The 22292-nt window shown below is 41.9% G+C and overlaps 1 protein-coding gene across 2 annotated transcripts in view; it reads right to left on the reverse strand.

Annotated features, from left to right (window-relative positions):
• Positions 1-22038, reverse strand: part of PHYHIPL (phytanoyl-CoA 2-hydroxylase interacting protein like) — a 54559-nt gene extending 32521 nt beyond the window's left edge. The window contains exon 1 of one of the 2 annotated variants that reach the window (XM_071438670.1): positions 21881-22038. The gene's annotated coding sequence lies outside the window, so the exon portion shown is untranslated. Of the gene's footprint in view, positions 1-21835 lie in introns of both variants that reach the window. The other variant, XM_071438669.1, reaches the window with a different exon arrangement.
• Between the last annotated feature and the right edge of the window lie 254 nt (positions 22039-22292).

Below are 22292 nucleotides of genomic sequence, written 5' to 3' on the forward strand. Positions count from 1 at the left end.
CCAGTCTTTATGATGGTTTCCAGGGACACTAATCTCAGAAAATGAACTCTGCTGTTGCCTTTCACAAAACCATGACCAAGTGCTGCAGCCTAGAAGCAAGGAATAGTTTTTAAGAGCCTGGATTCCTCTAACACCTTCAAAAATCTGTAGTACATCCTGGGGAGAAAGTGCAATGCTGAGCACCCTTCTGGGACCATGTGCTCTTTACAGCCCCCCACCCTCCATTCTTTCTTGTTCATCTTTTTTTTTTTTTTTTCTCCCTGCTCTTTATTTCTCTGATGTTTTTCATCATGATGTAAAATGTGTGCAGAGGGGTCAGGCAGAGGAGAAATGGAATGAGTGGGAAGGGAACCTAAAGGAAGAGAAAATGAAAAGGAAGTAATAACAGGAAGGGAGAGTGTGAGTCAATGGGGAGGTGGGAAGGGAGAGGAATATATGAATGAATGCACAGACAGAATGAGGACAAATTTAGAATCAGAAAGAGAAAAAATTAAAGTGGGTGAGACTGCATTCATCAGGTTTTAATTTTGTCTCTGACAAGCATTAATTCCCTGTGCTGAATCAAAACCTTTCTCCTTGATGTTGCAACTGTTCTTAGCACACAGGCATCTCCTACGTAAGGCTGGAAGATTTCTTTCCCTGAAGATGGTGTATTTAGTCTCTCAGCCTTATGTTCCACATTCATTCCCTTCCACAATGTGGCAGACACTTCAGCAGCTCGCACAATCTTGTTACTTTGCTATAACATTATATAAAGTCCATTTGAAACAGACACTGCTCTTGAATACTGAGAGAATTCCCAATTTATTCTCTCTGCCTCTATTTTATACACCTTTCTCTCCTCTACTTCTTATTCTATGCAACTGAAATCAGGGTTTTAAGAATGGATGGATTTTGCATAGCTCTTTGAAAGCAGACAGCTTTGGGGGTGTTCCCATTCCCCAGAGGCCTCTCATTTCTCAGCTACCTTGTAGCAATAACCCCTGTCTAGGCTTTATCTATTTCTTTCTCCACACCATTACAATTTTTTTTAAGAAAAGACTGATTAACTCTCCAACTAGCAGCAGACCTCAGTGTAAGTGTAGAGCAGGGAAACCTTTCCCATAGCTCTGCTATTCTAAAGCTAGACCTGCCTGAGACAGTATTTTGCAGAGTCACACTTCAGGCTGCATGCTTCCTTCAGCCTATCACCACTCCCATCACCTGGGCAAGGGATCAACATTTTTTAAAGCTCAAATTCCTCCCAGATGTGATTCCATGCAATCACTTGGCAATGAATTGAGTCCCAGGTATTTCAGTCTCAGAGCACACAATGCTCTCATGGTGTTTTTTTCACCTGAGAGAACTATACTCTGCTTATCTTAACAAGAAATATCATTGTCTGAGGCACAAGTTATGTTTGTGCTAAAGGATGACAGTCTCAGCATATAATCAGAAAGCTTATTCTGTGACAGATTATCCCTGACAGTGTTTAGCAAAAAATGTCACATATCACAAATATGGGTCAACATTATGTAATGGAAAGTCTGCCAATGGCAGCACAACGTTAGAGACAGCAGAGGTTCATGTGCTTAGAACTGCAAAAGCTTGCAAAGAATTTACCACAACAGCAACCTCTCAGACTTCCAACCTTTAGATAAATAGAATCTTACCAACTTCTGTGGCTCAACAACAACTGTCTGTTATTACAGTAACCTCACACAAGGAGAGCAAAGCAGCATTTTCTAGCGTGATGCACACACCCAGAAACGTGAGCTGTGACACACAGCTCTTGTCTGGCAAGGTCCAACAATCTCAGCTCTCCTGCCTCAGCCTGGCATTCACAGTGCCCCAGGTAGGTCAGCAAGATCTTGCTGCAGGGCAGAGGCAGCAGAAAGGCAGAGGCTGCCAGCCAGCTGGAGAGGTGTGTGGCTTCTTTCCTAAAAGGCTCAACCTCATTCATGCCATAAAAACAAGGGGAAAAGGGATTCCTGTGTATTCCTTTCCTCCCCCCCTACACAATTACAGAGTTCAGCCCCACCTGTGTTGCACTCTGTTTTGGGAAAATTGCTGCGCATTAGCAGCAGAGCACAGCACAGAGCTGGGCAACCCCATTCTCACTATTTGAAAACTCTTTTGTATTTCATTGTAGCAGGTTTTTACCTGCAAGTTATAAAAGAAACCCCCTTTTTCAGACCTCAGCAAGACTCAGAGTTCCAGCTCTGCCTTCCCACTTGGGAATAAAAAACGACTTGTGTTATTGCTCAGTGGACTGTGCAAGCAGAAGGCAAAAAGGCTACAGACATGGTTTTCAGGAAAGAAGAAACAGGGAGGAATTAAAGACAGCATTTTGAGATTATTTTCCTCCTAATTTTATGTCACTTTTGATGAGAAAAGCAAAATAATAAAGGACAGATAGAAAGAAGGATGAAAATCAGTATTGAGGATCAGTCCTAAAAGATGCACTGGCTAAACTTAGGAACTAATCACTGAAGTTTCATGGAAATAAATTCTTTGCAATTTCACAGTCATTCTCTGTCTTTAATAGACATATCAACTGTTTCAAGTGTGCAAAGGCACACACTTGAAAAAGGATATTTTGTGTGCAAAATATTATTGAACCACCATAGAACTGAAGTAAAATCCACAGACTGGTGACAGAAAGACAAAACACCACCCCAAAACTGAAGACCCTAAGTGAAAGCCATGACTCCATAGAGTTAATGTGCAGTGTGACACCTCATCCTGCTCAGACAGACATTGGTGTATATGACAATTTAGAGCACTGGGTACAGTATCTAACCAGGAACCTCTTTGTTTTTTCTCAGATAACAAAGCAAGAACCTCCACAAGTGCTGAAACAAGGAGGATGATGGCAGAGGTCACTTTTATACTCTAGGAAAATCCAAGGCATAGGAGCAGCATTTGTTCTTAGCTCCAGAGTGAGTCTCTCTCCCTCTTTCTGCAAAGGTAGCAGCTCAGCCAGGCACCCTGACACCAAGTCCAGCAGTGAGGCTCCAGCTCTCCTGGAAATGTCTCTGCCTGCTGTTTTCTGCTTCAGCATTGTTTGAGATGCTGGGAAACCCCACAGCTTCTGGGAACTCTACAGTGAGGTGCATGCAGTGGCTCATACATCTCTCCTTCCCTGTTCAGAGGGCTTCATTGCAGCAACTGAATTCAGTTCATGCATTCAGGCTTCTCTTGCAAGGCCATAAAGCATACTTTGAAACATCAAAGATACAACTCTGAGGCAATCTTGTGACTTCTGGTTCCAGGGAACCTACTCATGACTCTGGAAAAATGGCTTCAGTGTAGGCAAAACCAGTCTACAATTTGCAGAAAAAGATAATCAGTCCATGAAAAAGACAACCAAGGGCATATAAGATAGAAATTCACCAAAGCACAAGTGGCACAAATGGGATGGCCAGAGTCTGACTCTGCCAGGTCTCCCAATACAGGAGACAGAGGGTGTCAATTGCAGTTAATAGCAGCAGCTTCAGAGCAAACAAAAGGATGTGGTACTTCCTGCAATGAATGTTATGGTTGTAAGACTAAAGGACACTGCCAGTGCTAGAAATTTTTGTTCATTCAAGGGAAGGCTGGAAAAGTTCATGCAAAAGGAATCATTTAGAGTTACTACAACCACAAGTGACTGAGCCCTAAGCTGAAAACCAATAGAGTCCAGGGAAGAGTTACTGAAGACTGTAATACGTGCTTGTCATGCCCTTCATCTCCTGTAAATACCCATTTTCAGCCACGGCTAAAGGGACTGCAGTATCCTGGCTAAGTCCTGGATATGCAACCCTTCATTCCTTACCACCTACTACTGCCACACCGTCCTCATTCATGAGGAAAACTTCAGAGTATGGAGCCCTCTGATGGTACCAGTTGGGTGTGCAAATCTCAACCTAATTAAGCAATACAAACAATCTAAAGGGAATGTTCCTCTCTGAACAAGGAAGATATCAAGCAAATTATCATTTTATTAATGCTGCTTTCTGAATTTGAGTTTTCTGATTATACAGTCTGAATAAGCATCTAAGAAAAACAAACTCTTTCATAAGCAAAAAAAAAGTATTTGTAGTTCATAAAATTTATTTGTCCCTTAATGGGCACAAAGTGCTGTTAATGCTTAGCATTATGACTTATTAATTTCATTTTAAGTTTAGCCTCCCTTTATGAGATCCAGAGTAACCTTAGAGAACAATCTGAACCTCTCTCCTCTGTGCTGTACATCAGTCTTCCAACTTTTGTAACCACTTTCACGTTTAATTAATGCCTTATCCTCCAGACATTGGACCATATCTTGACCTTTAAAGGATACTACTGTCTGCTTATCCTTGATCATGCTGACTGCTATTCAGATTTAGTTTCTGTCTGCAGTTCAGTGGCCAGCTTTGATACCTTTAAGTGAATGTTAGCCCCAGCTGACTTGTTTCAGTAATTTCCTTAAGACATTATGTGACACAGCATCAAATGTCTTTGTAAATTCTTGATGCTGTTCTGTCCTCTGCTTATCTTCTGGCTTCATTGTAAAAGATGTGGAGGATAAACATTCTAATTGGCCTGCCTTGGTTTGCTGCAGTACACCTGGGCCATAGCAGGGTCTCATTACACTATTCACCTCCATGTAAATACATTGCCCCCTTCAGCTTCACTATTTATAGTATTTGTTTCAATTTGGAGCCATGCCCATAGGACAATAGTTTCCATAGTTACTCTTAATTCAGTTTTTAAAGACTTCTGGCATGCTGACACTTTATTAGTCTCCTGATATTTCCTCAATTCTCTGTGGGGTTTTTTAGCAACTAGCTGTTCCATCAGTTCTTTAAGTATCTGAAGGGACACCTCAGATGCATTTGTTCAAGTGATGATATTTCATTATGTATTTCTTAGTTACTTTTTCCCAGCAGTTCATAATTACATCAATGATTTCTTAAGCAAGCCATTATTTAAAGTTTAATCTCCTTCCCAATAAACTTCATGGCAAAAGTCCAATTAGTCTTAGGGAGAATAAGAACTGGTCTCAAAATTTATCTTCTTATTGCAAATTAATTACAATTCATATTTTCTTAGTCAATTAATATTTTCTTAGTCCAGTAATTTTGTGTTATTGTGCCTTCAAGACTTATAACACAGTCTTTTCCTATTATTTTTAACCTCTTGGCAGCTGTTTCAGTGTATCCTCATGCTGTCCCTGTTTTTCTCCTGTGTACTAAACTTGGAATGTAAAAACCTGTTTTGGTGACCCTCCAGTTTTATGTTTCTAGCACAGTTCACATTTTAGTTTTACTTGTTTAAATAGCCCACAGTGACCCATTCCCTCTTCAGTGTTTCCCATTTTCATTGGAACAAGACACATTTCTGCTGGCTTTTCATTACACTATCCTCTCATGTTCCCCCTACCGCCCTTCCCCTTTCCACAAAGCCTTTTCTGGAACTCTCTCAACTGATCCTGTGAATGAGATTTTCCTCATAATACTACACCTTTTCACTGGATAACCAAAATTCTTCAGATGGCCAAGAAGAATGAACATTAATAAAGATAATGAAGAAAGTCCAAGTAATTAGTTCCTCAGTGTCACCTCATGATCTCATTTTCCTATAACTGTAGAGCTATAAGCATTTTGCATAAGCACAGAAGATGGGATCTAGGTTGATGTCACTGCTTTTGTACCACCACAATCTGCTGTGACTGAGGTGATGTGGCAACACAGGACTGACACCATTGCATCATCTCCCACTGCTACCATGAACACAGTCAGTTAACCACTAAGGAAACACCAGGAAGGTTGTGTTAAATCAGTGAGAGCAGGAACACCAAGGCATTCCCACTCCTTAGCTCAGAGACTGGATGAGTAGTGAGACTAATCTTAAATTTCTTTCATTTGATTCAGTCACTTACTAGAAGCTCTCCTACTGTTTTTCAGGTCCATGATTATTTATAGGCATGTTTTGCATTGACCCAGCCTGGATGCCATGTGCCCACCAAAGCTGCTCTGTCACTGCTCTCCTCAGCTGGACAGGGGAGAGAAAATGTACAGAAAAGCTTGTGGCTTGATATAAGGGCAGGGAGAGATCACTCAGCAGTGACTGCCATGGGCAAAATGGAACTGACTTATAGAAAGGAATTGAATTTACCACCAACCAAAATCAGAGTGAGATAATGAGAAGCAAAACAAATCTTAAAAACTCCTTCCCCCACCCCACCCTACCCTAATTTTGGGCTGCACTCCCTCCCCAACCAGTGGTGTAGGGAGATCAGGAATGGGGACATGGGCAGTTCATCACAGATTGCTTCTGCTGCTGCTCAGGGAGAAGAGTCCTTTCCCTGCTCCAGGAACGGGGTCCCTGTCACAGGAGACACAGACTTCTCCACAGACTTCCCCAGTGGGAGTCCTTCCCACAGGCTACAGATCTCCATGAACTGCTCCAGAGTGGGCACTGTCCCATGCAGTCCCTCAGGACCAGTCTGCTCCAGCCTGGGTCCCCATGGGGGTCACAATCCCTGCCAACAAACCTGCTCCAGCGTGGGCTCCTCTCTCCACAAGTCTGCAAGTCCCTCCCAGGAACCTGCTCCAGCATGGGCTTTCCACGGATTCACAGTGTTCTTTAGGGCATCCCTGTGCTCTGGCATGGCTCTCCATGAGCTGCAGGCTGGTCTCTTCTTCCATGAGGATTTTCTTGGGCTTCTGAGGGACAATCTGCCTTGCCATGGTCTGCACCACAAGCTGTAGGCGAATCTGCTCTGGCACTTGCAGCGCCTCCTGCCCCTCCTCCTGCACTGACCTTGGTGTCCGCAGAGTGTTTCTCTCACATATTCTCAGTCCTCCCTTCTCTGTCTGCAATTATTTCTGCACAGTAACTTTTTTTTTCCCTTAAATATGTTATCACAGATGCATTACTGCACTTTCTGGTTGGCCTGGCCTTGGCCAGCAGTGGGTCTGACTTGGAGTTGGCAGACTTTGGCTCTGTTGAACATGGGGGAGGCTTCCAGCAGCTGCTCTCTTAAGCCACTCCTGTCCCCTCCTGGCTACCAGAACCTTGCTACACAGACCCAATGCAATATCCACAATTAAATTGTAAATATCACTTTAAATTGCGATCCAAAATTAAAATGTCACAAAATTTCACAAGAAATAATTTCACATTAAAAACAGCAATGAAGAGCTGTATTTTCCATGGGTTTGCCCTGGTAGGAATGCATGTCCACTTTGCACCAATATACAGGCAGATTAGATAAAGAAAGTAGGGTAAGGAAATAAACAATAAAACGAGCATTTGTCTGTAGCACTGTTTCTTTAACAACATCCACAAGCATTTTAATTAAACCATGTTGTGCCCTGAATTATGTCCTACTGCTGTTACTTGTGTTCTGAATATATGTCAGCCCTGCAGTATGTTATTTATTGGTAGTGTAGCAATCCTTACAGATTTCCAGTTGCTGTACATACGTGGTGCCCTGGAGTGTTTAAAGTCAGTGGAGGAGTTGTGGCTTTCTGTGAGCCTTGAAAATCCTAGAACTGACTCAAAATCTGTTAGTGACTGATTCACTGCTCCTGCTTCTTAAACCAGGCTGCACAGGAGGATAACTGCAAAGGCCATCTTTAGCCTAAGGAGTTTATTTGCCTTAGGATCTTTCTGCAGTCAGTGGAGAGTAGAAAAATCCTCTTCTGTGTCTCAAAGGGAGTTCATTGTGGGTGCTCAGAGTTGCTCCAGAGGAAATGCTTCCTCTTGATTCTACAGGAAGCAGGGGGAGAAAAACCTTCTGAGGCTAAATTTAGCCTTTGTGAATGCCCTCTAAATTGTTCCTATGTGTGTTTGGAAGAGCCATCTTTGATAACCTGCACTGTATTCTGGAGTGAGAAATGAGAGCAGCAAACAAATTTGGCAAAACTCTCTCTCCAGGGCTAACACAAGCTCCTCAGCTCCTTCTCCAAAGTTCATGGGGCTTAATCTCCACAGGCTGATAGGGACAGGGCTGCCTGCAAAGCAGAACAAGTGTTCATTTATCCAGGCACAGCTGCTGCCTGATGACAGAGGTCCAACGGTGGCTCCTGTGTGATGGAATGTGGGTCTGTGTTCAGACTTGTCTGATCACTGCTTATCTGAGACCTGCTGAACTCACATCAAATGCTCATCATTTGGAAATTCTTTTCCTCTAATTTCCTCTATTTCTTCCATGTTAACTGCTAACCCAATATCTTGCATTAGTTTTTAAAATCACATTTACTAGGGTTATTTATCTAATTTTTCTTTTTAATGCCAGTATTTTTCTTCTTGATTCTCTCTGTTCTTATTTTATCCATTTTCAGTCTAACCTCCCCTACTCCCATCTGTCTGAGAGCCAGCTTCTGATTAATGTATCTCCACATAAATTCAATTTAGCCATCGACAGTACATTTTTGGGGTTGATCACATGACATCCACCTGGTTATTTTTGGGATGAGGAGGGAAAATGAGGTAAAAAGTAGCAAAATAAGTTGCTTTCTGCATTGAAGCATTTGATTTTAATTAATGAAATTAAATTTTACTTGGTTTGCATGGCAAAGTTTTGGTTGCTACAGGGAGAAGCTGCTGAAGTTTCCCCCAGGTCTGATGGAGCCCATTGCAGCCAGCTCCAAGGTGGACCCATCCACATTGGGGGCAGCACCTCTGGGATAACAGATGTAAGAAGAGGGAAAAGACTGTGCAAGAGCAATCAGAAGGGAGGAATATGTGAGAGAAACAATGCAGCAGACACCAAGGTCAGTGGAAAAGGAGGGGGAGGAGGTGCTCCAAGCTCTGGAGCTGAGATTCCCCTGCAGCCAGTGGGAAGGACTCATGTTGGAGAAGTTCTAGAGGAACTGCCTTCCATGGGACAGACCCCATGCTGGAGCAAGGGACGAGTGTGAGCAGTTCTCCCTTGAGAAGGAAGGGGCAGCAGAGAAAATGTGTGATAAACCAACCAAACCCCAAATTCCTCATCCCCCTGTGCCACTCACTGGGGAGGAGATAGAGAAAATCAGGAGTGAAGATGGGGAAGAAAGGAAACGAGGGGGGGAAGGTGTTTTAAGATTTAGTTTTTATTTCCTGTTATCCTACTCTGGTTTGATTGGTAATATATTAAGCTAATTTCCCCTAGCTGAGTGCATTTTGCCCATGACAGTAATTGCTGAGTGGTCTCTCCCTGCCCTGATTTTGACACACAAGCCTTTCATTATATTTTCTCTCCCTTACCCAGCTGAGAAGGGCAGTGACAGAGCAGCTTTGGTGGGCACCTGGTACCCAGCCTGGGTCAACCCACCACATAAATTTTCTGGTCTCTTGTCCTTAGCAAGCTACTTACAGTTGACAACAAGAAAGTGGTCTGTGTGGATTTTATCAATCTTATAACATATTGCCTGTCATGCTGTGGAAGTATTAATTTGTACACATAAGTGACAGTAAAGTTTTCCAATACCATATTGAGCACAGCAATAGAAGTAAGGGTATGAGGTGGAGCTATACAGTTTTGTACCTTAAATACCAATCTAGATTAGCCTTACTATTTTGTGTGGGCAATAGCTAGACTACTGCAATTTAATTTCTTACATTTTGAAAACAGTCATTATATTTTTAAACATATTTTAATGCCATGGCTCCATCAAATTAATTTAGAGGTTGCACCAGCTTAATTACACACACCCCTACAGTGATATAGCTACAGTTCACCAAATCTAAGGACAGCCTTCCCCCTTAATTTCTGTGTACCACCAAACTGCTCCTGCCAGGAATGAATTAGACCTGGTATTAAGGCAGTACTGAACTCTGTATGGGTTTTTGGAGGAGAGCCAAATTTTCACGTATATTAAAGTCTCTAGAAATGTATTACTATATATGTGTTTGCATTCATAAAATTTATGAAGCAAAGCTGTTCAGAAAAGAAAGATATGACACAGAGTTAGCCTAAGGAGAGATTGAAAATAGAAATATTTTATCACTAACCAATGACTATTTTCATTTGTCTAATAGTGCAATAGAAATGAGTGCCAAATCCTCCATTCTCTGCAGACAGTTTGAGGCCTGAGGAAAAAAAAAAATCTTCATTATCACTCTTTTATTGTTCTTTCTTGAAGTTGAGTAATATATCACTATAAACTAGGGGAGACAAATGAGGTAGAAATCAAGCTAAATTCAAGGATTAATGAGATTAGCAGTTATCAGATCCATAGGCTGTCTATAAACTGACCACTAAGTCTTATGCCCTGAGGAGTTAATTACAGAGATATCACAACACTGAAAATGCACATGACTGGCCTCTACCTGAACTGCAAACATACCTTTGCAGTCCCAGCACAGGAGCAGTGATGTCTGACAAAAATGTGGCAGCAAATAATTCAGAGACAAAAGACAGAAAAGTACTCCATAATGTCTTCAGGGCCTCCTCCCATGCTTAGGAGGCATGAGGGATGCTCAGTGATAAATAAGACAAAAATTGGGAAGCCCAGATGTCAAAGCAGAGGTTGGTCCCCCCCACTCCTCTCCCCAGAGAGTTCAAAATTGCCTTTATAATTAACACTTGTAGGAAATGATTTAAAAGTGTGCAGTGATCATGATGGCTAAGGTGGGGAGACCCAAGCTCTCTGGGTCTTGGCTCTGTTTTGGTGCAGAGTTTCTGCAGTTGAAATGGTGCCATGCAGCCCTTTTGGGAACAGTTGCTGTCAGGAAGCATTATGAACTCACAGTCAGTCTGGACAAAGATGCTCATTCCAAATGTGGCTGTTTGGCTGCAGGAGGCAAATACTGGGAGTTGAGAAGAGTGTCAATAAAGAAACAGGAATAAGCAGTGGGGTCAGACTACAGTCACTTTGGGGGTTTGAGCACTCATTAAAATGACTGCCTGACAGCACTGTCTAAATGGAAATATTATGCAAATGGTGAATTCATCCTGGAGTAAAATCTCCTTCCTGTATCTTGCTGACCCAAAGCACTTTTCAGGCTGAAGTAGATCGTGCAACCAGCTTTAGAGAGAACGTGTAAGTCTTATCCCTATTTTCTCATTTTGGATTTCTCCACCCTCTCAAGGGAGGGTGGTCTGAGCTCCTTATACTGTCAAACTCCCACTGACCTCAACAGAAAACAGCTCATCTCAAAACCCAGCTGAGCAGAGCAGCTAGCTGCCTTTGCCTGAGCCAGCTATTCCCAAACCAAGGCTGCAATACCACATGCAGCTGCAAGGCAGGCAGTGAGAGCAGGGTCAGCTCTCCAGCCTATTATGTGGTGCTTCCACAGACTGTGGGAGCAAAAGCTTTGCTACAACAATGATCATGGGTATCTTCTTTCACTGCTTTAAAGTTGTTTTCCCCTCTTCCTCCCCCTCAACTACTGGTGGAGTCTTATTACTGCTTGATCCAGCTGAACCCTAAGGCAAAGTTTTCAGCACTGGGCACACTCCTGCAGAGAGAGTTTTGTATGAATTATAAAGTCAGGGCATTCAAATACTACATCAATTCACTTCCCACAGGCTGTCTTCATGAATGCTTATTCATCTTGAAATGATGGTACTCTAAGAAGTCACTTGAGCTCTTAAGCTTTCCTGATCTCATATCACAACTTCAAGAACAATCAAAAGGAAAAACGCTTGGAAAAGCATAAAAACAAAACCCATAGTCAGAAAAAATTGTTGCTGCAACTTCTGCTAAATAAAGAGATCACTCCCTGCACAGATAGAGCATAACATGTTCTGCTGTATAGCTCATAAAAAAGTTTGATTTAGTCATTTCTGTCACCAAAAGATTATTGCTGTGGTGTCCTCTTTGTTTTGGGACATAGACAAACATAAAAGCCCCTCTGCACACACCCTTCTAGAGACTAAAGGAGGAGCAAAGAGATGCTCCTCCTGCTTTATTGGGGGAGGGCTGGTGGCTATTTCTGACAATCAGATTTTCATTCTGCCAGAGACACCTTAAAAATTATTTTTTGCTGTCATTACACGTAGCAGTATTGGTAGCCTTTACAAAGCACTCTTGTGTTTTAAAGATAACATTATCACACAAACACTGGCTGTGCACTTCCACAAAGGCTAAGCAACACATTTCTTAGTGCCTTCAATCATGTCTTCCAGTCCTGCTGGAGATCAGAGGGGCTGGCACAGAGGAGCAGCTAAGTGCAAGTCACTTGTAATGTTCTACCTGCTAACTAACAAGCAGACAAGCCCTGGCAGGCTGGCTGGAGCTGCAGGCACACAGCACTTGCTAGAGCTCATTTCAGAAGTGTAGCACTGCTTTCCTCTCTCTCGTGCCCTCTGCCACATGCCAGCAAGCAAAAGGAGCACGGGAGCAGCTGACCACTTGTGCTGCCAAGGACTGAGTGTGTGCTCTGTAACAGCCTGTGCTCACCAGCCCTGCTCCAAGGAAACCAGAAGCCAGTGTTCCTCTCAAGCCTTGGCTGAGGGCAGGGAAGGGAGGGGAAGGAACTCCCCCCATGCTCTTTATCCTGTCGTGGGAGCTAAGCAGAGGAAGCCAGGTTTAGGAAAGTGTGTGAATGTGAGACCATGGCAGGTTGTCCCTTTCCACACAACACAGCAATTGAGGGAGTGCTGTCAGGGCCATGGCATCGGCTCTCCATGCAGAGTTCACACAGTCTGGGAAAGTGGGCAAGGTGCAGGCACAGGAACCCCTCTGCATCCTGATGCTGTTCCTTCCCTTCCTAGGGCACAGCACAAGATGTAAATACAGGGCAGAGGTGCTCTCACAGAGTCACAGAAAATGCTGAGCTGGCAGGGGTTCACAAGGATCATCAAGTCCAGCTCCTGGCTCTGCACAGGAGCTATCCCCACTCTTAAAATCACTTTGCCCTTTTTTTCCCCAAAGTGCTTTCTCCTACTTACTAGGCTTACCAGTGGTTCTCAGGGAAAAGAAAGAAAAAGGAAAAACCCCAATGGGCAAATAAAACTTGCCATTTCCAGACACCAGCCAGGACATGGTAGTGATGCTGCTCTCCTCTCCCTGACCAGGGACATACAGAGAAACTCTAACTCTGAGGAGTCAGGAGACATCTTCTCACCATGTACATCCTGACTGAGTGTCCCCTCCCCATGCTGCCACAGCACTGGGTCTGCAGGATCACTGAACAGCAAGAGGCTGGTGGGGAGACTGGACTCTACATATTTCCATTGTTCAGAGGCAGTTTATCAATTGTTTGAGGACCTGTCCAGGTCAAGTTTGGTTCTATTTTCAGAGCTGTGTAATGACTGTTGATGACATCTGCCCAGGACTGGCAGCACACATTGATGAGTGCTGTAAATGACCAGTTTCCATATGTACAGCCACGTGTCTCCTTTCTGCTCCAGGCTGCTGATAAAGATCCACTGGTGGTAGCTGCTGTTTAATATGGTAAATGATTTTGGAGATTACAGTCTTCTCTTGTGTAATCTTCTTATGTAAGGACTGAGAAAGAAAACATGTGAAGTGCAGAATTTGAACACCAAAACAGCAGTGGATCTGGAGCTTAACATCTTGAAAATATTTTCTGACTATTCCAAGCTAATAAAAAGCCAGCAGAAATAAAGTTCACCCTCTTATATATACAAGAAACTTAAATAAGAGCTGCACCTCACCATAGAATCTTGTGTGCTACTCCACTATGTGGTACTTACTAATCAGATGTTCAGTGAATAATATGGGAGGTAATTAAGCAAGTCAATTCTAATCTAAGTAAAAATTAACAAAACTGAACAAAAAGTTTCAAAAACTGGAGCTTAGAGATTGTGAATGAGTTGTTCTTAGGTTTAGGTTGGAGAAAAACATGTTGCTCTTCCTAACCAGCTACCTCATGGTGAAACACACATTTTGAGACTTTTTGCATGCTGATCTATGGTTTCAAGCCATGGTATTCCATTTGGTCTCCTCATGTGCAGCATCAGCAGCTCCTGCTGTGTGTTGCTTGTAGCTCCTTTTGCTCATTCCTCATAACTTATGCTTGTAGTAAAGACAGTGGGACTGGCTTAAAATGTTTAAAATTTTGGTGGCAGAGAGTGAGGAATGTAAAAAACCAAAACAAGATAAAGAGAATGAAAAAAAGTGAAAGTAGCAGAATGGGTGGAAAATGCTGAGAGGCTCTTTTGTCCTTTTCATTCCTATCGATTACTGTCTGCTCTGTTCCTTTCTTTATCTTCCTTTGCTGTATCGTGTGTCATACTGCAAGCTTTAGAACACTGTGCTCAGATACAATGGCAAAGAGCCAACACACACAAGACCTGAAAATACCAAAGAGATGAACAATGGGCACGGGTGGGGGCTGTTTGCATAATGTGAGAAATGTCATGTCTACAGAAAAAAGGTCATGATCAGGAGAGGGTCTGTCCTGTCTTCTGAGCATGAGGGATAGAGGGCTCACAGATTTACAGAACTCAGGGGGAGATGGAAGTTTTTCATTGCTTTTAGATGAGAGTTGTATGAGTTCTTGAGAGAGCTGAGGAAATACTGGAAAAACCCTCCACCAGCATTTGCTCAAACTTTTTAATGAATTCAGTTTAGCTCTGTTTGTCCTTCATATACATTCTAATGAACAAATATGCTGGTGATGAGACTCATATCCAGTGCAATCATTATGCAGATTATTCAGTGAAGGATTTGGAATAATGCATTGGTTAAGAGTGGATTTCTAAAAGACAGAGGCAACTAATGAAATTTCACCTCTTCCCTGTTGATGCACTTGATATAAACAAAAGGCCTTATCCAGAGAGGTTTTTGTCCTATTCTAAAAGCTGTAATTCTGAAATTGTTTAATATTAAAATGTTTTTCCTGCTGGACCTGATCAGTCTCTCAAATGGAAAACACAGCCTAAGCATGCATATTTTATCAAAAACTTTTCATTTTTCTTTCCTATTTGTGTTTTTTTTTTCCTTAAAATGCAAAATCTTGGTTGGGTTACATTTTCTTGGCAGTAAGATGAAGACTGAACTCTAGGAAAAAATTGTTAAAGCTCCTAACATTGACTTCACAATAAAAAAACACAGACATAAAAAATCCAAACACCATAGATGCAGACATCTTCTCTTATACTCTGCAGAATAGCTCTTGTAGAGAGAAAGCCCAAAAAGAGAGAGAATAAGGAAGAAAAAAACTCCAGATTAGGGGAAAATCTATTCCATGTTCTTGTTTCATGATGGAAACAAAGTAATGACCCATTGATAATCTCTAGATCCACTCAGTTTAAAAAATGAGAGTTTCCTGTGCTTGTTACTGAATGAGAGCAGTAAATGAGAGCAGCCCTGTGAGCACTGTGGCTGATGGACGAGCCCCACTGGGCTCTGTCCCTGCTGCTCTGCGCTGTCACTGCACACATCAGTGCTGCAAGTCTGCTCTGCTGGCCTGTGCCCACCAAGTGAAACTGCTCATGTACTCTCACAGGTGCTACACTGGCATCCAAGTTCATCATTCTTTACACAGACTCCTCAAGATAGTTTTGGAGAGCTGGTAACTAAATCATAGTGTAACATGCTTATCTGGAATTTCTAAAAGAAGTGTTCTTTGTGAGGCAGACAATGATAGCAAAAACAAAGCCAAAGCCAAAACCCCCAATGTTTTAAAACTATTTTGCTCTCATCACACAAAAACACAGAGCCAGGGGAATTTCAAGAAGCTAACTTTTTTCTCATATCTATCTTTCTTATTAACAATTTTCTATAAACTATCCCTGTAATTTTCATAACGTTCTTCTGGTGCTCCTCTTCCTTCCAGTTGCTGTGTTGTTTTCCATCCTAAGCAGTAAGGTGGCTGTCTGGCTCTCTTCATTCATTGTGACATTAGGTACTTAAGCCTAAGGCACCAACAGCTCTCAAAAGGTTGTGCAGGGTGGCAATGCTTTGATTCAGAGGACAGAATGCATCCAGACACACAACTCTGAGTTTCACTTATTTCTTGACCTGTGCTGACAATGTGCACTCTTTTCTCCTCCACTCCTGGGAAGGAGACATTCAGTCATCCAAATATTTGTTTTGGACACAAATACAGCTTAGTTGCAAAAACCACTGAATGTATATCAACTGCAGACCTTATTTATAACTGCTGTGTTCTGGATGTGATTGATTGCTCCAGGAGGGCTCCTCAGATGGAGCTGAGCTGTTTGTGTTGGAGGCAGTGGCTGCAGAGCAGTGTCATTTGGTGGTCACCAGATAGCTGAGCTTTCTTAGTGCTCCTATGTACATACCCCAGCATACACTATTATTTTAAAAGTTGCTAATAGTGCTTGCTAAAATTCTGAAGGAAGATTTTTTTTCTCTGGTTTTGCAAAATTTTTGCTTTTCCTTTTTCACTGAGGTCATAGTTCTACTTCTCCTCTCAACCTTCTTTTGCCAAGTTGCCTTTTGAATTAATTCATCTAATAACATAGCATACACAATATAATTATTCTTTATTTATATATAACACCTAAATATTTTCCAAGTAACAGAGGGTAAGGAAAACCATAAAGATGATTCTCCTATGAAGTCACCTAAAACAGATATTATGTTCTTTCTTCCCAGAGTGACAGCACAAAGGAAGTTCACTGAGTCCAACACAAGAGATGAAACAGAGAGATTCAGCTCAAATACACTCAGTGGATCAGCAAAAAAAGGATTTTCACAGGAAAACATTCTACAAATAGATCTGGAATTAGATGGCACTGTATTTCAACAATAATGATGATACTAATAATAATAACAACAAATACTACTTTATACCTGTTATGACACCACCTCAAGTAATTAAAAAATAATATACCCTGAAGCTATAAACAAATAATTTGGTGATTATCTGGATGAATGCTTTTAGTGCAGCAAACCCAGAATAAACTCAAGGAATGAAGTTATGAGAGAGTCTGAGCAGCAGAAGCCCTTCTGCTTTAAGAGATGTACATGTTGATGTCTGTTTCTATACATTTCTTCTAAGCTAACAAATATGTCCCTAAAATAACAGGACACCAAAACACAGATTAGGACAGAAGGAAATGTTGGCAAACACCATCACAACACAGAGATCCTCCAGGCCTCCACTTAAGAGTAAATAGTTCCACGCAGCCATGAGTACCCAATGGGAGCTGCTGAAAGGATTAATTGTGCCCTACTCAGGTTTCATCTCTCCAGTAAATGTCCTACTGAGAGTAATAAAATACTGGATAACAGTAGATTACAACATCAGGAGTTCTGAAAGCATTCAAAGAGTGACACTCCTGAAGAACCCCTCTTGACACTGTACATAAACTCCACATAAGAATGGTACTGGTGGCATTTTGGAAAGATGCTGATACATGATTTAGATGTATTTTTGTATTCTGTGTTTCTATTTCTAAGTATTTGAAATGACCATTAAGTTCTGAAAGTATGCACATAAAAAGCTGGAGCTTTTTTCCTCACATTTTGATGATTAGTAAACCACAGTATGATCCTTACATGCTTCCTATTCATCCCAAGTCTGAGGAACATAAAATCCCTTAGGAACAGGAAAAAATTACTATGCAATCACAGAAATGGTATACTCCAAATTAGGTTGATTTATTTGGTTTTTAAATGTGAGAAATATAACTCCATTAGAAAATTGTGTCAACATCCTTAGGAGTAAAAAGGAACACAAATTTAAGTTTTGAATATACCCTTGCAGCATATTTTGGAGGCAAGCAGGCAGAGACTATCTTAGATCTGAAATAAATACTTCTAGAGATGAAAACGTATTAGAAATGATCATCACCTCCAGTTCTGTGCACTCAGGAGGGAAATGCAGTTCCCATGCAGTCTTGTTAGGGAACAGACCATCCTGGGCTGGAGCAGCACAGTCCATGAACAGAAGGGCAAAAACCTTGTGTGCAGTTTAGGTACAAATGGTGGTTATGGAAGTCACCTTATCTTGTTGCAAAGCAGCCCCATGGCTGGAGGAGCCTTCTGTAGCTGCATGTCTCTGTAGTGCCCTAAACACTAAACAATGTGTCCTCCAGCAGCCCCTGCAGGAACCCATCCCCTTGGGCAGGATGGGAGGGATGAGCTGGGCAGCTGCAGGGAGACCGGCTCCACTACAACTAAAACAATAGCTGTCTGCTATATGTTCTGTGTAAAAGTGCTCATTTTAATTAAGCTTTAATCTCCTCAATCTCTACACTAATCCTTGGTTCTCTATAATAATATTCCCACAGAGGACTCCAGGGTATTTTCTGGCAACAAACAAGTCCTAGCTGCTGGGTTTGTTCTGGTGTACAGACTCCTGCGTATCCATCTTTATATTCTAAGAAATATGTGAGGCAGCAAAAATATCACTGTTTGAGCATTAATTGGATGATAATGGCAATTTATGGATTCGAGGAGGAGAAAAGGTGCCACTAGAGTGTGTAAAGTGGGCAGCTGGCACAGTAGCTTTTGCCAACATTTGTGTCAACGTGGGAGTACAGCAATATGGTAGCTGTTAACGTTGCACTCAATAAATATCTCCCCATATGTGAAGATGTGACTAGCCTTTTGGAGGAAGAAGCTGAGTATTCTCTGTATCTGTGGCAGGATTTTAAGTGTAATCCTAACAAATCTTAGCAGGCCTTCATGTGTGCTTAAATACTGTACACATAGAATTGCTTTCTTGAAATGTAGCGTGTAGGGAAGCAGTGAAATAATAATGTAATAATTCATACATTGAATTATCTGGAGAAAAACAGTGTAATGCTCAACATGGCACTTTTTCTCAACTGGTTCAGGCCTTAAGGAAAAATACACAGGCCTGTTGTCCAGTGCATGTGACTATTTTTGTTACTAAGTGACTTGGATTCTGTATTATGTATTTGTGCATCCACAAAGGCACTTAAGTTATTTCTAGCTTTTTTCTTTTTTTTTTCCTGTTAGAAATAAGAAGGACATTAAAATTATTATTTTAGGACCAAGGAAATTGTTTCTGTTACACATGAACTTGTAACTATTGGAGCTAAACAGCAAAAATGATACCGTAGATAAAAACGGCACTAGACCTTTTTGGGGTATTTTTCTACAGATATTTCTTGCCATGAGGTTTTCTCCTGTGGATTTTCTACAACACTTACACAATGATTCACTAAATTCTTTTAATAAGGGAAAAAAAATCTGGTTTTAGGGTTCTGTCCTCTAATCATGTTTTGTTTTCATTTTGCCATGACATTTCTCTCTGTGAGGAGTGTGTCCTTTCTCCACCTCTTCAAAAGCCTTCTTTCCCTGCCTCTGTCCACCACTGCTACTCTTCTGTCATCCCTACACAACTATTAATTCTGAATAAATCCCACAGCCCCATTCCCTCACAAGAAAGTTCTCTATAATAAAAATTTATCTTGACATCAACAACTGAGACATCATCATTCTGAAGAGTCAAACCCACTGAGACTTTAAAGGATTTTTGTCTGTGAAGCCTCAAAAATCTTGATTTATAGATGCAAGTAAAACAAACAGACCTGTAGAAAATTCAAAATATATACTATGTAACAAACTGCCCAACCAAACCACTTGTAAAATCAACTGGCTATGCAGGTAGAGAAAATTTTCCATTCAGTTTTAATGATGCTTATTCCCTTTTCAACCAGCCAACAAAATGAGGATTCTACCCACAGAACATCACCCATGTATTTATTTTTACACTGGCATAAGCATAGACTGTCTTTTATGAAAGGGTTTGGGAATGTAAGGTGGTGTAGGAAAAAAGACAGTATTAAATGACAGTGCTACTTCAAACTAAAATGACAAAATGCCTTACTAAAGTGCTTTGGGTACTCTGATAGACAAAAATGCTCTTTTATGCATAGGAAATTAAGTTTTATAGTTTCACATGCAAATATAAGAAGGGTCATTTACACTTTCTTACTAAAAAGCTAATGACTTTCACATTTCCTAATAAAACACTTTCAGCAAGCCTCATTAATGCAGCTATTTACATCCACAGTTATTGGCATAAACACAAAAAAAGGGAAGATACTTTCTCCACCCTAAAAACTTGAAATTTATAGCTGTAGAGAGATATCAAACAGCAGCACTGTCTCACAGCAAAACCCAAGCATAAAATAGCACCTTCTGAATGAAAATGAAGATCCTGGAATGTTGCTCTGGAAAGTGAGACATCAGCAGGCTGATTTTAGCAGCAGGTGGCCAAGAAAGGCTAAGGCAGAGGTGGGTATCATTTTTTCCTGCCAGCATGGGGTCAGCCCATCACACAGGAGTGAAGAGCTCAGGGGAATGGGTGTGGATCTTCCCCAGGGGGGACAGAGGAGTGGGGAACCTGAGCACTCTGCAAAGTCACCACTTCTCTTACAGTGGAAGAGCAAGGCTGTATTGTGTTGCTGCCTCATTTGTATTTACCAAAGAGGTGGAAGAGCAGCCTCATGCTGCCATCACTAGACTGGTGGGACAGCACTGAAACTGAGGGGTGAATCTCATACTTGCTGTGTCCTGTGGTGTTCCAGTGCCCCAAGGAGAGCAGGAATTTGTGCACTCACACTTTGTTCAGAGGGGGCTGAGATCCATCCCTGTGGCTGCTGCTTCCAGCTCAGAAAGCTCTTTTTGAGCAGATCCTACCTGCTGAGTTAGCCTGGCTTGCAGCCAGTCCCTGGGTGGAGATCTGTCCTGTGGATGCTGCTGCATGGTTTGTGTGTTTGATAATGACAAGATAAGGCTGCAGCCATGGCTGTGCTGGCCAGCTGTCCTCAGCCTGCCTTCCAAACACCAAACAAGACTTGGGACAAATAGCACTGGGGAAATACTGTATAACTGCATTTTGCATGGAGAGTACTGTGCCATGACACAGACAGTGCTACTTTGGAAAAGTTTCTTAATCAACAGTAAATAATCTTGTATCAAAATAAAGACAGCTGAGACTTAATACTCTACATAACTAATTTTCCAATAAGAATTAAAATGAAGGAAAAAAACCCCAGTAAATCCAAGCATGCTGACCCATGTGAGATACATGAAAATGGAAGGTTATATTTATGAAATTTATAAAGCCAAGTACTATTTGTTTTCAAGTCAATCCCTGCTCTGGTGGGGTTTAGAATGTTAAGGGAACTTGAAGCAAAACCACTTCAGCTGCAGAGTAAAAGCACCTATTTCTTAAAACAGGTTTCAAAATAAACAGTCTGGCATCCCATCCTGTAGAGTAGAGCATTTTGCACATATATAAATGAATATATAAAATTCCACTCAGAAAACAAGGAACAAACAAACAAACAAGCAAATCTTTATCCTAGAGCATCTGTGAACCAAAGACATTCAAGTCCAAGAAAACAAACCATATTTGAGCTTTGTACAAATACCAAAGAGCAGGTCTAATCATCCCTTCAGAAAAGGGCACCATCTCTTACATCTTATTTCCAAATCACATACATGTTCTCCCCTCTTCCAAAAATAAATTTTGAAAAGTATTCATTTCATGGAAACAGCCATATTCTTTTAAACAAATGGGAAACCTGATGGACTGGGATGCAGTGAATCCCTTATTTGCTGATTTCAGGAAGATATTTCTGATTTTGAAAATTGGTTTTAGAGAGCTTTCTGACTTCATGGCTTGGGAGAAGATCAATAATGTAGAAAATGCAATTGTATGTTGATAAATTCTGGAGATTAGTGGGAATCAGACAAAATAAATGTAAGTCACGTATCTGAAGAAAAATACATACTGTAGTTGTCTTCATAACATGGGTATTCCCACTCAACTCCCTCAGTCACTGCATACTCAGGATTGCATCAAGCCCTTAATTGTACAGTAAATTCTCTTTCTCCTCCCCATAGCATCACCACTCCCTAGTTTCCTCATATCTGAGCATCCCATTGAATCTTATTTTCCCTTCAGGCAGTGGATCCAAGCCCCTCCATCCCAGTTTCCCTGCTCTCTTTAGCCCCTTCCTTTCTCAGCTGCTCACCTGTCTCCCAGTTCCTCTCCTCCCTGTGCCCCAGCAGAGCTGTACCTCGTGCCCAGGGTGCCCGTGGGATGCTGGCTGGGAGAGCTGCTGTCCCCTCCTGCAGGAGATGGAAACTTCTCCTGGGCCCTTCCCGTCACCGAGGGCTCCGCACTGCCCTGCTGCTGCTCCTCCCCCAGCTCCTGCCAGTCCCCTCGTTCGGACTCAGAGAAGAGAGGTTTTGTTCAAACTTGTGTTGGGGCCTCATGAGGGAATGGTCCTGCCCACTCTGGCCACCTGCCAGACTCCACAGACACCTGAAGGGAAGGGTCAGTAAGGATCTGGGATATTACTGTTCCTGTCCCAAAGTCAGATGGGCATGAGCTGTGAGCTCTGAAAGCACAGTTCCTACCAAAATCCTTGTGCAGCCAGTGCTCCTGGTAACCTCCCGGTACCAGAGCTGGGGAGGCTGAGCAGGGGA

Source organism: Agelaius tricolor, unplaced genomic scaffold, assembly GCF_023055355.1.
Source record: "Agelaius tricolor isolate 1412-34295 unplaced genomic scaffold, bAgeTri1.0.p SCAF_13, whole genome shotgun sequence".
Taxonomy (NCBI): Eukaryota; Metazoa; Chordata; class Aves; order Passeriformes; family Icteridae; genus Agelaius; species Agelaius tricolor.